A 15337-nucleotide genomic window follows, 5' to 3' on the forward strand; every position below is an offset into this window, starting at 1 on the left:
TGCAGCTGTAGAACCTTTTGAGGATCTGAGGACCCATGCCAAATGTTTTCAGTCTCCTGAGGAGGAATAGGTTTTTTCGCACCCTCTTCACGACTGTCTTGATTACATACTATATGCGTACGCTGAAAGGTGGTAGCAATAGTTTCACAGATTTTCAAGAGAGCTGAATATCCACAAAGGTGACATCTTCTCAGAAGACATAATCCGCATTCAATGTTATTAGCACAATCATTCAATCATTATTAGCACAATCATTCAATCATTATTAGCACATTAGGTTTAGTCTGATGGTAAGTGATGCTGATTCTAGTGAACATCAGTGCATGCTCTCAGTTCCTCTATTTTCTAAGAAAGTGAACTCAAGAGTTTTGAGTGGGCTGTCGTATGGGACTTTCTAGAGTTTGGTTATGAGTAAGAGAGGGCGAGAGTATGTGGGGGATTTGTGAGGGGGTGTCTGTGTGTGCGTTCATGTGAATGTGCAAATACAAGCATGTTGGATTTTTGAAGCGAGAAAATAGAAAACTCAAAAGACATCACAGTTTGAAAAACAGCATGTTTAATGTGCTACATTTATTGCAAAAGTATCATGAAAATAATCTCTGACATAAAGTATCCACATATGATATCCTTGGTCCAAAAATAAACTACATAGACAAAACTACAAACGTGTATACAAAAACAATTATAATTCACACAGTATTAATGTTAGAACAGTTCCACCATTTTGGTTCTAGGTAACAGAAACCTTGGTGCGCATGGATCTATTTCTGGCTTTTTCCAGTGAGAGCGAAAACGTACAGCTCTCGTATGAGGTACCTTTGTCAATAGTTTTGGTAAAATAACAAGAGCCGAGAGCCATTCACCTGAGTGTATATATACAGTGGTACTAGGAGCAGACTGAGTAAAGGGGAAAGTGCAGTACAGACTACATCGGGTTCATTCTCACATACTGTATGGTTCATGCTCTGATTCGGATGACAAATCGCATCTACAGTACCACACAGTATAGAGGACGAATTAAATAAAGCATATATCGACAGTGGGTAGATAACAACTGAATCAAAGAGAAAGAGCTAGAAACACAATGGTATTTCAGGATATATTCAAACAAATTCAAATACAAGTACACCGTCTTAATGTTTTATCAGTCAAAAAGACACACAATAAGAAGAAACAAAGTTAAGTTTTTTCTTATTATTGCTAGTTTCTGTGCAGAAGTATGTACCTCCAATACATCACTAAATGACTCACAGGAAGTCCTGAGAAGCTATTTGAATTGAACCGGAAGATTATAACATTCTGACTACTTTTAGTTTGCTTTCCTCTCTTGTTACATTACATTAGAATACACTATTTAAGTTTGAAAAAGTTATGCTACATAAGTTAAACCTGTTTATCCTCGTATTTTATTTGATTCTTGTTGTTGTTTTGGCAAAACGCAAATGCATACACATAGTTTCAAGATCCCTGATCTACCCTTTTTTTTTAGCAAAAATAAATAAATATACACAAAGATTGTCCGGTAATTTAACATTAGATATCGCAGTAATAGTCTGTGGCATTGGTCCAACGGTTTTCCCAGGAGTAAGCCTCCATGGAAGTGTCAAGACGTAACATTACGTTAACAAGAAAAATAATCACTCAACTGAACAAATATAGCTGACAAACTCTCTCACACATTCCATGTAAATTACACCTGTGGACCTGAGTGAAACTTCACGGCGAATAAGAAAACACCCTTAGTTAAGGGTGGAAGTGCAATCACTGAACACACTGGCCATGTCTTTGAATAGTCTTTGTTTTGGTGCTGCTCTCTTATTGGCTTTCCATAGTCTCTCTTCCCCTCGAGGAAATACTTATTTTTTTCCGTGACGACTTTATCGATTGTGCTCTGGCTTTTCAGGAGGTAGACCCTTAAAATGTTTCTTGTTCCTTACCCCTCCCCAAAAGGGTCATTCTACTTCGCCTACTGCCCTTGCGTCTTCACCATTGGCCGGTTGTAGAGGCGTACCACACTAGCCCTCTCCTGATAGGCTGAAGTAGAAGTGTGCGATGACGTCGTGGGAGGAGCTGGGGCGTTAATGGCCGCCGTGAAGGCCTTGAGCAGCAGGGTGGCTTCACTCTGGTCCTCCTTGCCCTCTCGCCCTTCCAAGCTCCGGGCTACCCAGCGCTCCACTGCAGCTTCCAAATGGGCTGGTCCTGCCCCTTCAGGCAGCGTGTCCGCCTCGGGGCTGGTGTCGAAGCGCTCGACCAGCTCGCGGATGTGGGTGTGGGCATGTGAGCTGGCATGGGCCTGGGCAGAGGTGGGGCAGCAGCTGCGCTGGTGGATGCGCAGCGAGAAACGGTGGACGAAGGCGTGGGCGCAGAGAGGGCAGCAGTGGGGGCGGTCGCGGGTGATGTGCAGGCGTCGGTGGAGCTTGAGGTGGATGTACTGGGTGAACTTGGTGCTGCACAGCTTGCACTGGTAGGGCTTCTCACCCGAGTGGAGCCGCAGGTGGGTCCGGAGGTTGCTGGTGCTGCTGAAGCGCTTGTGACACACCTACATGAATAGGAACAGATGGATAGGAAAGTTCAGGTTAGGATGATGTTGTGATAGTGATATCATTAGAACAACTGGGTGAAACCAGGCTCCTGGGTTTCTGTGGTTGCGTGCTAGCAGGGTATGACCCGACACTCTTAGAAAAAAAGGTGCTAGAAACCCATAGGAGAACCCTTTGAACAACCCTTTTTGGTTCCAGGTAGAACCCTTTTGGATCCAGGTAGAACCCTATTGGGTTCCACGTAGAAACCTTTCACCAGAGAGTTCTACATGGAACCCAAAAGAGTTCAGCCTGGAACGAAAAAGGGTTGTTCAAAGAGTTCTCACATGGGGACAGCCGAAGAACCCTTTTTTCTATAAGTGTAGACTGCTTGTTTCGAGTTGGAGATCACTGAACCCTACCATGAAAATCAACACAGGACTGAGGTCATGATCACACCCACATAGTTATAAAAGAGTGTTCAACAAAAGCCCAGGGATTCCTTACATCACAAGGGCAGGGCAGGGTGATATTCATACTGGCACGCAGGGGGGTGTGTGTGTGTGTGTGTGTGTGTGTGTGTGTGTGTGTGTGTGTGTGTGTGTGTGTGTGTGTGTGTTTTAGAGCTGAAGTAGACTGGAAAAAGCTGATCAAAACACAAACATACCGTGCACTCATGTGGTTTCTCTCCAGTGTGGACCAGGTGATGCTTCTGCAGGTGGGCTAGCTGGGTGAAGCTCTTCAGACAGAGGTGACACTGGAAGGGCTTCTCTCCACTGTGTACTCTCAGATGCACCTAAAAGAAAAAATGCCTCGGTTAGATAGGAACCCACAATAAGACAGGAATAGATTGGGCCACCAGAGAAACCAAAAGTACCACCTATGTCTATAAGATCCTCACCTTGAGGTTGGACAGCTGTCCGAAAGTCTTGATGCAGACGTTGCATTCGTACTTGATCTTGCCGTTCTGTTTCTTCAGGGGGTAGGGGAGGGATTTGTAGCCAGGGGCAGGTGGCGAGGGGCTGCTCTTTGGCATGGCCAGGCTGAGGTTCATGGCCTCCTCACAGCCACAGGGTGACGGCAGGGGTGTCTGGTGCTCCTGCTTGGGAAGGGGAGAGAGCTCTGGGGTGGCTGGGGCCCCACAAGGAGGTGACATATTTGGGGTCCTCTCCTTCAGCCCTCCCTGAGTCGCTCCGGGGTAGGGCAGAGACACTGGGAGCAGACCAGGCTGGTGGGTCATGGAGGGGTGTGGAAGTCCATCGCTACTCGGATAGCTGCTGTACTGCAGAGGGCCTCTGGAGGGGAGCATCCCAGGAAAGGGTGGGGGTACTGGGGGAGGAGGAGGTGGGGGTAGTGGGGGCTGCTGTATGGGGGAGAAGCTGGTAGGAGTGTTGAAGGGGTCTGGAGGGATGGTAGAGGGGGTAGGAGGACACTAGGCCCTCTCTGTGGCTGTAGAGCCCGTGGAGGTGAAGGTCGCGGGTCGGGGAGGGGGCGGTAGGGTGGCACTCTGGGAAGCCGTAGACATGAGATCCCAGATTGGGCTCTCGCTGGTCGGGTTGAGGAGAGGGGATGGGTCCCTGGTGGTCCTGGGTCACATTTTCATTCTCTATCTTCTGGCTGAAGTCCATGATTTGGTCGTCTGGCGTGTCGGGCGGCGTGTCTCTTTCCAGCACCTCCACATCAATTCTCTCCTCCCCTTCATCCTCTCTCTCGTCTTTCATCTCCTCCTTCTCTTCGGATTCTCTGACATCTCTGATAATGTGTTCTATAGAAGAAGAAAAACCCCAAGGTCAGACATAGTGGTTGGGTTGGAGTGTGTATGAAATACACTGTAAAAACAACGGTCAACCTTGCCAATCCACACAATAATACAACTTCCGTCCGTCCTTTGTGTCGACCTAATGAGCAATTTATTCACTTATCACTCTGCAATAGGACAATATTGATGGACAAATGACAGAGTTCACAGTCTTAACGAAGTGAGAAGTGACTGTAGTGACGCACCACACTCGCACTCGGGCTCTCACATCCTCCCGAGCGCTCCCTCTTATGGTAAATGATGATGACGGTTTCAGTTTTTAGATGAAACTTCAAAAGAGTTCATGGTTTCTGTCTGGCAACTATGATAGCAATGTTTTCATTTTGATGTGTGGGTGTATGTGGGTATGTGTCATGTAGGATTTGTAGTAAAACAAAACGCTTTAATTTTTTGGGGGGGGACGTTTCTGTCGCAAGGTTTCAATTACCGCTCAAGCGTCTTTCTCAGGACCGCAGGAAGAAATGCATTTGCCATTTAGTTAGCTTGTTTTAAGTCCTACTTATGTTTTATGTGAATAGCTGTGTGGCTTTTAACTAACTCATTACTCGCTGTTTAACAGAAATTGCCTTACAACCAGGATTAAAGGGAAAGTGAACCCACTGCAGAATACAATAGTGCATTAAACCGTGCATTAGTGATCATACAAAGCTTAGGCGTGAACTGTCACCCTTTAATTAGGCCTATAAATTGATCAATTTAAACCAAATGTGTTTGGATAGACTATTTAAGCTACTTTTATCCTTTATTGTTTTGTGTGAATTTTTAGAGGCCTAGCCTAATTACTACAGTCTTTATCAGGGTTGTCCCCAAGTGTGTGGAGTACACAGTAAAAAGGACTGTGTCAAAGCAGTTGGCATTGTAGCCTAGTCAACATTAGTCAACAGGTTGAATGACTGTGTAATGTAATTATAGTTTAAGAGGGCATGTCTCCTTACAGAGTTTCTGGCAACAAAACTAGTTGTCATATAATGAGTGGACAACTTGCCATACCTGAATGTACAGCTGACAATGACTCATGGACTTTACTTGACCAGGCATTGTTGAGAGGACTTTTCCACTCCTTTTGAGATGTTCCCTATGTTGTGTAAGGAAGAGTGAGTGTGTTTGTGTGTGTGTGGGTGAGCCGTCTCCTACATTGAGGCAGGTGTAGCCGTGTATTGTGTTTTGTCAGTAAGTCTCTCACCCAACCATGACTCGGGACATATTCCAGAACAATGCCATCCGCTCCGAAAAGGGGACAAGGAAGGAAACAGTTTCCGTCACACTCAGTCTCATTGTTTACCATCTAATGAACTCAGATCTTATCAATATGAGGGGGGAAAAATACTCCTTTTGAAGACAATAATCATGAAAGTCTGTGATCGGACAAAAAAAATGGCTCAACTTTGTGTCATCTCATTGAGCAGACAGAGATTTAAACCCCCTTTTAAAAAAATCTGATATAGGTATGAAAAGAGAACTGTCTCGCTGTTCATCATCGTTTCCACCTAGAGACAAACATACAGACCTGACTGTCTTTCACTACATTACCCTCTCACTCACTAACAGTTTTTCATTGGGTGTCATAACATAGAATAGGGCTTTATTTGTAGAGCCACAGAAAAGAGAGAGCTACGAGAGTAGATGGAAAAGCAATTCAAGGAGAGAGAAAGATGAGTGCAGAGGAGAGAAGAGTAGAGGATGGGAAAGACGAGGGGAGAGGGTAGAGGAGAAAGAAACAAGGAGAGGAGTTGAGGAGAGTGAACAGATGAGAGGAGGGCAACAACAACAACAACAACAACAAAAATCAAAGATGGCACTCACTTTGTTTGAGCTCTTCACCCGGTTGGCTGCACAGTCTCTGGGCGAAATCTTGGCTGTACCACACCAGCAGCTCCTGCTTGGGCTCCACGGGCCGGCTGGTGTAGAAGTAGACGTCACGGCCATTCTGGCACGCCACCAGGTTCTGTTCGGACAGCGAGTGCGCTGGGTTGACGTAGCGCATCCAGTTGCTGCGCTGCAAGTCATAGCCATCGATGAAGTGGTATAGCTGCCTGCCGTTATAGATCTGGGAGGGAAAAGAGGGGAGAGTGAAATAAGAATACAATGCAATAATAGAACACACTCCCACACTTGTAGAAATGTAAACATAGTGTAACATCAGTTAGTACACAACTTTGTGACCGATTGACCTCTACTGTATTGTTACATTCACTCATGACTGAAACGTTCACTGTAGCAGTTGAGCTGCTGAGCTGACAAAACATGGTCACAGTATGTCGATAGAAAGTGTAGTTCACCTCTGCCATGTACAGAACAGTCTCCTATGTCCTCTTCTAATGACCTGGTTCTTGTTCCACCTGGGTTGTTTCTTGAGTGTGTGTCCCGCGCACTGTGTGTGGGTTCCTGAACTACTGTCACTGTCTGGTGTGAAATCAACGCTGTCACTGCTTTTATCAGCTGCTAGTTAGACTGACGGAGAGGGGGCAGGGCAAAGAGGTTGAACGCATGCCCAGACAGACAGACAGACGTATTTTTTCTCTCTCTCTTTCTCTTTCTTTCTATCACACTCTGGTTTGGGGGGGGTTTCTCTCAACATGCCCAGACTTGAATGGCTGCTTCCCACCAGGAGATACAGCATATCACAATAATGTCAACCATAGGAATTTCCATTACATTTCCTCACTTGCCAAGTTGTCAATCACTTATTCTATATAGAGTGCCCTGTAATTGTTTTTACTGGCATCTCTTAATTAAGGAAATGTACGAGGGGTTGTGTTGGCAGACCCAAACACACACAAATAGAGGGTGGCACGTGCTCACAGGCACACACTCACACACGTCACACACCTCCACACCTGTCCCGTGAGAGAGTGTTGACATACTCTCGAGGCGAGTCAGACTTTCACCAATTTGCAGTAGTAGGACAGGACGGATCGGGTTTACAGGAAATGCCAGAAGGAAGGTGAAAACGTAGGACAGAAAGCCCTAACAGGGAAACGACTCAGAGAAAACTCCTGAATTAGGCAAGTGACCGCCGGGAGACAGAGAGAGGACGAGGGTGTGTGGGAATGAGAAGGAAGCGTGTATGAGAGAGAGAGGGAGATAGGGGAACACTAACAATCACTTCCTATATGTCATACTTGTTGAATGGGTTGAATGGGACTTGAGCACTGGGAAGGATGCAATTGTTGCGTGCGTGTAAAGATACACAACTTCCCCAAAAATCTGTCCAAAACCCCTGAGTACCTATGGGCTTCTGAGCAATGCATTTTTGTTTCCTTTTAGATGGGAAGTGACTGACTTGGTGTGAAACTGTTTTACCACTTGTGCTTCTTTTTCCAAGAATAATTGGAGAAGAATAACTAGGACTAATTTTGGGTCGAATCTCTTTTCCCCGTCTCTTTTGAGAAGCAGTTCCCATATCTGCTTGTTAGGTAAGGTATTGAGAATTCTCCCCTAGAACCCACTGTATAATTTCATTCACCTGTTTTCATGGCTGTACTTACCAACCAGCTCTCACATTCTCACCTCAGAATTAGACGTTCAAACGCCAAATTTCGAAGTTGTTCCAAAGTCAAATTTGTGTGTAAGGCATTAAGTTCAGGCATTAACTCAGCATTTTTAAGTTTAGGGTTAAGTTCAGGAATTGACTACAAATTGTGAAGGCATTAACTCAGAATGGTTTAGGTAAGGGCTAGTGGCTGGGATAGGCTTAAAACAAAAAATATCACTGGATAAGCACTTGCAACCATTGGAATCAGAGGCAGATGCTTACGCCCATCCACCATCCCTGTCCACAATGCCCTAGCAAAACCCAAATCTACTTGAGGGTAACAGCGCTCACTGTTGCCCCTAGTGGCCGGTTTCCACATCATCTCCCGACAGCTTGATGTCAAACCGTGTGTGTGTGAACGGTTATTCCGCCAACTTACCCTCCAGAAGTATTTCCTGTTGGCCTGTTTGGGGACGTTGTATTTGGTGTAGATGTCACCCTGCAGAGGTCCAAACCGAGTCCCCTGAGGAATGTACTCTTTGCTGAACACGCCTGTCACCTAAACACAAGACAATACATCATCAAACAGTTAGCCTAACAGAACCAGATTTCAAGACGACACAAACAGATCTGGGACCCATGCTATCAAACATTAGAGTCAGTCAAACAGTGCCAGTCCCTTAAGACAGCCTTGATCATAGAAATAGAGTTATTAGAAGCATGAGGGTGCTGTCAATTTGCTGTGGCCTGAGGAACTTTTTCTGTTCTACCAATTTTTATTTCTATGGCCTTGACATGTTGACCCAGACAGGAGCTCTGATCTTCTCTCCAGAGCTCCAAGGTGACTCGCTTTCTTCCTCTTGTCTAATGAGTTAAATGAATGAAGGGAATTACACTTTCTCTGACCTGCTTCTCTCACCTGCTGACTGTCCTCATAAACGCCATTGACTTAAAGCCAATTTATGCTTGACCCGACAATGTGGTTGGAGGCACAGTATGAATGGTGTGACGCGATTGCGGAGCCTCCGGAGCCATGCAGAGGCCAAATTGAGCTCTGTACCGCATCGCCGTGCACCGAGCAAGTGATTTAACAATGCGGAGGGGTCCGTAATAGCTCTGCATTGACAGTATAAACACAAACTCATTTCCATGACAACTTACTTCACAGCAGCTCTGCTCTGCTCAGCAAAGCTCAAGAAGGTATAAATTCCCTGACTTCTGCGGAGGCCGTGTTGCAGTGAACGCTCTACGGCCGCCGCAGACGTTGGATTGACCATGCAGAGCCTCTTACAGGGACAGAGACAGAGCGTAAACGACCTAACTCAGCTCACCGCTGCCCCCGCTGGTGAGAATGACCACCAGTCTCTGTCGTGCCTGTCGTGCGTTTCTGTCGTGCCCCTTTTCTGGTACGTGCTCAATGTCTACACTCAGACGCGGAGTTTACCAGACTCAAGTTACACACTTGTATGACGCAAAGAAAAAGACGCATCCACAGTTAACTCAAGAGCTGGGAAAAGGAAACGGGGAAATCACTACGGTCGACTGAACTCTCTCCCCTGAGCCTCGTGGGCCAGGAATAGCAACCTGACTCATACTTCAATAGGGATTCTTTAGAAAGTACTGGAAGTTTGAACAAGGCACAGGGGGACACACACGCTTGGCAGGGAGCATCGGTGAGACGCACCCATAGCTCGGGGGGTCTTAAGGGGCTTTGTCTTGAAGATCTGTTGAGTCCTGGCCAGGGGGTGACGGAGGGTGAGACGAGAGTGAGTGTGACAGGGACATTGTGTGGCCCCGTTTTAGCGTGACTAATGACTGAGCTGCGACAGGGCTGCTGATTAACGACCGCTCAGCCGGGTTTATAAGAAGACGAGGAAGAAGGAGGGAGGGGGGAAGGAGTAGAGGAGTATCACTCGCTTCTTGACTGGACCACGCCACCACTCTCCCTCCCACCTTCCCCCCCTAACTGTCCCAGCTCGGAATAGGTCCTCTCGCAGCCAGGAAATACGGCCTGTGACGATGCCTGCCCTGCGCCCCAAACGAAAGTTAATCGTTGGAGACTAACCTACTTACCCACCTCCTCCCCTCACCTGCTCAGTCCCGCTCAGCCCCCCTCTTGGCACACTTAGGAGTTACGAAGAGCGTTGGAAGGAGGAGAGAAGGAGGAGTGGAAGGGTGGAGTGACCACTCTTCTACTCTGACCAGCCAAATCCTTCCATTCATGGTCTTATGTGTGGCCTCAGGTGTTTACTGGAATGGCTTCCCACTAGATGATGGAACATTGCTGCGGGGACTTGCTTCCATTCAGCCACAAGAGCATTAGTGAGGTCGGGCACTGATGTTGGGCGGTTAGGCCTGGCTCGCCGTTGGCGTTCCAATTCAGCACAAAAGTGTTTGATGGGGTTGAGGTCAGGGCTCTGTGCAGGCCAGTCAAGTTCTTCCACACTGATCTCGACAAACCATTTCTGTATGGACCTCACTTTGTGTACAGGGGCATTTTCATGCTGAAACAGGAAAAGGCCTTTCACAAACTGTTCCCACAAAGTTGAAAGCACAGAATTGTCTAGAATGTCATTGTATGCTGTTTCATAAAATATTTCCCTTCACTGGATCTAAGGGGCCTCACCTGAACCATGAGAAACAGCCACAGACCATTATTCCTCCTTCACCAAAAATGATAGTTGGCATTATGCATTGGGGCAGGTAGCGTTCTCCTAGCATCCGTCAAACCCCGATTCGTCCGTCGGATGGTGAGGCGTGATTCATCACTCCAGAGAATGCGTTTCCGCTGCTCCAGAGTCTAATGTCGGGTAGCTTTACACCACTCCTGCCAACTCTTGGCATTGCGCATTGTGATCTTTTTGTTAGTCAATAATTACTTGGTGAACAACTGAAAGAATCCCCAAATTCAAAAGTAGTGCTTTTGCATAATCGGCAATCGCCATGACTAAACAATGACTGGTAACAAACAATGGTTGGCAAGGACTAATAAGTACGTGTGAAGTCCCCATAGGTAGTTCATAGGTTTTATTTTTTATTAAATTGGCATGTGTCTGTTTCCTGTTGATTGACACACCCTCTGGCACTGTGACCTTTACCGGGAAAAACACACACACACACACACACATAAAGGTAAGATTCCAAGACATAAAAACGCCATAGGGTATATGGATTCCCCAAGCAAATGCCAACTACTCAGGGGAGAAATGGACATAATGCCATTATCAGAAAGGGAAACTTCTCTGAGGGTACACAGCCAGCCTTACCAAAAGACTGTGACATGTTTGAAATACTTTACACGTGTGTTTTAGTGAGACACTCATATGAAAAAAAATTGTGCTTACAAGTGCAAGTAATGTAGCCGTCTTGCATGCAAGTACAGTAGAGTTGAGGGTCACTTTGCCTCTGCTGAAACAGGATCTCACAACCCGGTGTGAAAGTGAAGTCTTGCACTGTGTATTCAACTTGCTACATCTGGTTTGGCTGATGGTTTGTGTTTGTGAGGGTGGAAGGAGACTAACAAAGTCACAAAAAACCTTACCATGCGTTCATAACCACAGTTTTCGCACCTCTCGCAGGCCTAGGCAGATAAAGCAGCAGAGAGGGGAAGAGAAGAGACGCTCACAGCTAAAGGAGGGACATCTAAGAGTTGCTCGGGTGAAAATACTGAGAGAAGGAGGAAGGAACCGTACGCTCACTTAACCACACGAAAAGTGAAGCAGATGGAGAGTGAGAAAAGTGAGAAGTGTGCGAGAGATAATTACAACCTGTTTTTCCCCCCAAAAAGAGAGAGACATCTCTTCTGCCACAATTGTAAGTTCACTTTTCACAAGAGCGCGCGGTGTACATTTTAGGACACCCTCGGCCTAAAACCTCACACCTCAGATCCCTTCTCTAGTGAGTCATAATAGGGCCATGCCAGTCAGCTGATTCACTGACACTCATAGCCTGGACATATGGTGTAGAAGGCTGATTCACCTAAATAGAGGAAAACGAGGGATGGAGAGGGGAGGGGGAAGGAGGGCCAGAGCGGGAACTGTTGATGTGATTTTACGGCTCAGGTTGGATCTCCTGGATGCAGCTGTGATGGTCCCTGTCCTCTTGTTAAGTAGGTGGATGACTACCACGGGGTCAAGATACCATGAGCCTTATGCCTGTTTGTGGTAGGAAGATCCTGGCAGTGAAGAAACTAAGGTAATTGTGATGCGGTATGGAAAAGACAGATAATGACAAAGTACCTAGAGACTTGGTAACGGTAAAGAGGCTCGGGGTTTTTACCGGCGCACACACGACATGGCCATTGTAACACTGAGCAGAGCAGGAATGGAATGGAGCAACTCTTGCTTGAACCAAACACGAGCCTTGACCACAACTTGTCATTGACCGCGGACTGTCCCAGATTCATTCAGACTTAATCAATAGAGTATGTAAGAAAGACATTGTGCATCACAGTAAAATGTCAATACACAAACATGCGCTTGGCTGTGAACGTGTACTGTATTCCCCTCCTGGTTCTAAATCTGGCACAGAAATGCTGATTTAAATGTGACTTCTATTAAAGTTCCTACCTCATTCTCTGTGCTGTACTCAAAGGTGAGGTTGCGGGGTATGGACGTCATGGCTTTGGGCACACCGAAGCTGGGGTCCGACACCTGGTCAGGGACAATGTAGGTGCAGTTGAGGGCAAAGTCGTCCTCTCGCCACTCACTCATATCTGGGGCTGTCTCCAGCTTCATCTTAACACTCTTTGTGTTGATTCGCTCTTCCCCGCTGGACTTGGTTTGGGTTGGGGTGCGTCGGTACGGTGTTACTTCGGTGATACTTTGGTTTTTCATGGGGGCCCTTGTCTTTAGATGCGTTGGTTAAAGCTTGAGGTCTGGAAGAGAGAAAAGGGAGAGAAGGGGTGTCATGCTACTTCATCCTAGCATGACTAAAATGGTATGTTTGAATTCACTAGTGACACTAGTGGAATTCCTTTGCCTTGCTTCTTGTTGTCACTTGTCATTGTCACTTGATAAACAACACACTGTACTGTGAGAATTGATTGAAAGTGACTTAATCCCACTGCATGATAGGGTGTTGACAATGTTTGTCGTCGTCAATATAATCCACGGAGCAGCAATATATATAGCAAAAAAGGCAACAGAACCACTAAATGACAAAATGATCAGCAATGTAATTCAGCCAAAACATCATCAAGCTCATAAGTTATTGTTCAATACCGGAACTATGAATCAAGTCAACATGCTTAATTTCACCAAAAATCTATGCAGCTTTTCCATTCAACCCAGCAAAAATATTCAACATATTCCAAGCCCCAATATTAATCGGAATATCGCCAAGGATGATCAAATCCAATCCAAATCCTAGTCCATCAAGTAAGTGTAAACAAGTCAACTCCATTTCTCAACCCCCCGTTGTTGACCATGAGCTATTTTCCCAATCCAAACTCAATCAGACCCAAGAGGTCAAGCCCATTCAGTGCTGTTCATTCACGGTTCATTCACTCAGCATTGACTCGAATACAAAAGTTCACAATTACTGTATTTGACATATTGCTTGAACACCTCCCTTCCTTCTAAAAAAAAAAAGAGATTACTTTTAGACAATCATTTTGCTGTGGGAACATCATCTCTTTGGTAAGGTCATCCCTCTCCGCCTCTCTTTCTCTTGTCTTCTACTTTTTCCAGTGTCACTCTCGCTTTGTTTTTCCAGGAATTCCTCCCTGTAAGATCGTTCGGGTATCCAGGCTGTGCCCACTTTGCCTCTGCCACCAAAACTCCCGAGCCACCGTTGGACAATGCTTTTTTTACCCCATCCTCTCGTCCAATGAGAAGCCGCCGTTGGCCATGTGACTGAGAGGATTAGTTGGACGTGCGACCAATTGACACATAACTGGTGGCTTTGGACAGTTGCCTGAATGTGACCATGCACACACACACACAATTGAACACACACACACACACACAAAGGAACACCCCGGGGCCCACGTAAGACATCTGAATGAATGAAAGAAAGAATAGCAGATGGCTCGCTTGTGGCCACTGACAAACACACTAATAGACTTTTGCGTGGTTTGACCCTTAACGAGCAATCTGATCTGGTGGAACAACGTCCTCAGCCTACAACATCTTGGTCTCCTCAATCCCCCAGATCACACACACACACTTTAAAAAAATTCCTAATAAAACATTTAGGTGCAAAGGACCCTGAAAGGTCACACACAAGTACACACACACACACTTCAAATATTTTATTTGGATTCACAATAAAGCACAGAGGTGCAAAGGATCATCAGTGGTCATACATTTGGAGGGTGAGTGTGAACTTGGAGGGTTCTTCAGATGGACGATCAAAGTTCACACACGTGCACGCGCAAACCCTCAACCTGCCCTGTAACAGGAGTGCCTGAAAGAGCATATTAGAGACACATATTTCCCTCGGATTACACAGATCCACAAAGAATCCGAAAACAAACCCGATTTTGATAAACCCCCATATCTACTGGGTGAAATACCAGTGTGCCGTCACAGCAGCAAGATTTGTGACCTGTTGCCACAAGAAAAGGTCAACCAGTGAAGAACAAACACCATTGTAAATACAACCCATATTTATGCTTATTTATTTTCCATTTTGTACTTTAACCATTTGTACATTGTCACAGCACTGTATATCTGTACACATAATATGACTTTTGTAATGTGTTTATTCTTTTGGAACTTCTGTGAGTGTAATGTTTACTGTTAATTTGTATTATTTATTTCACTTTTGTATATGATCTACTTCACTAGCTTTGGCAATGTTAACATATGTTTCCCATGACGATAAAGCCCCTTTAATTGAATTTAATTGAAAGAGAGAGGGTCAGCACCTCAGATGAGCTTCCCTTTCGGTTCAGTGTACTTTGAACAACTGTCCTCTGTTTAGAGAGTTAGGTCGCCTGTGCTCCACACTAAAGGTAGCCAGGCCAAAGGTAGCACAAACAACATGTGAAAGCTGAAAAGAAAATAGAATCTGAATTTTTCAATACTCAAAGTTACAGCGAGCCAGTGACATCCATTGTATTGTGAAATGACTGTAAATTGTTGTAAGATCTTACTGGATAACTGGAAGCGGGGAGTCAATGTAGAATTCTATGCCTCTAGGTTGATTCCTCAAGATTTTTACAGGAAAACCTCGGGAACTGAACGAATATAAAATCCATTTTAAAAATCAGGCAAAAATGAAGTCGTTAGGACATCTTACGCTGAAATATATACATATGAAAATATTATTTATATATAGTTCATAAATAGTTGATCATGTTTATTTGTATAGTTTGGATTATAAGAAGGACTTCCTGTATTTGATTTGATGAATCTTATGCGTACATGTGTTGTGTTGGGGTATAGGGCATGTGCGCATATTATGCGTATATATTTCTGGCTAGTCCCGTTGCAACACATGGACATCGGGTTGTGGCATAGACATCCTGTGAGGTGACGGAACGCCAGTCTCAGCTGTACTGTATTTGTCTAACACCTT

At 45.5% G+C, this 15337-nt stretch overlaps 1 pseudogene; it reads right to left on the bottom strand.

Annotated features, from left to right (window-relative positions):
- Positions 1-536: 536 nt before the first annotated feature.
- LOC112229355 lies at positions 537-13582 on the bottom strand (annotated as a pseudogene).
- Positions 13583-15337: the final 1755 nt, after the last annotated feature.

This window comes from Oncorhynchus tshawytscha, linkage group LG31, assembly GCF_018296145.1.
Source record: "Oncorhynchus tshawytscha isolate Ot180627B linkage group LG31, Otsh_v2.0, whole genome shotgun sequence".
In the NCBI taxonomy this organism is placed as follows: Eukaryota; Metazoa; Chordata; class Actinopteri; order Salmoniformes; family Salmonidae; genus Oncorhynchus; species Oncorhynchus tshawytscha.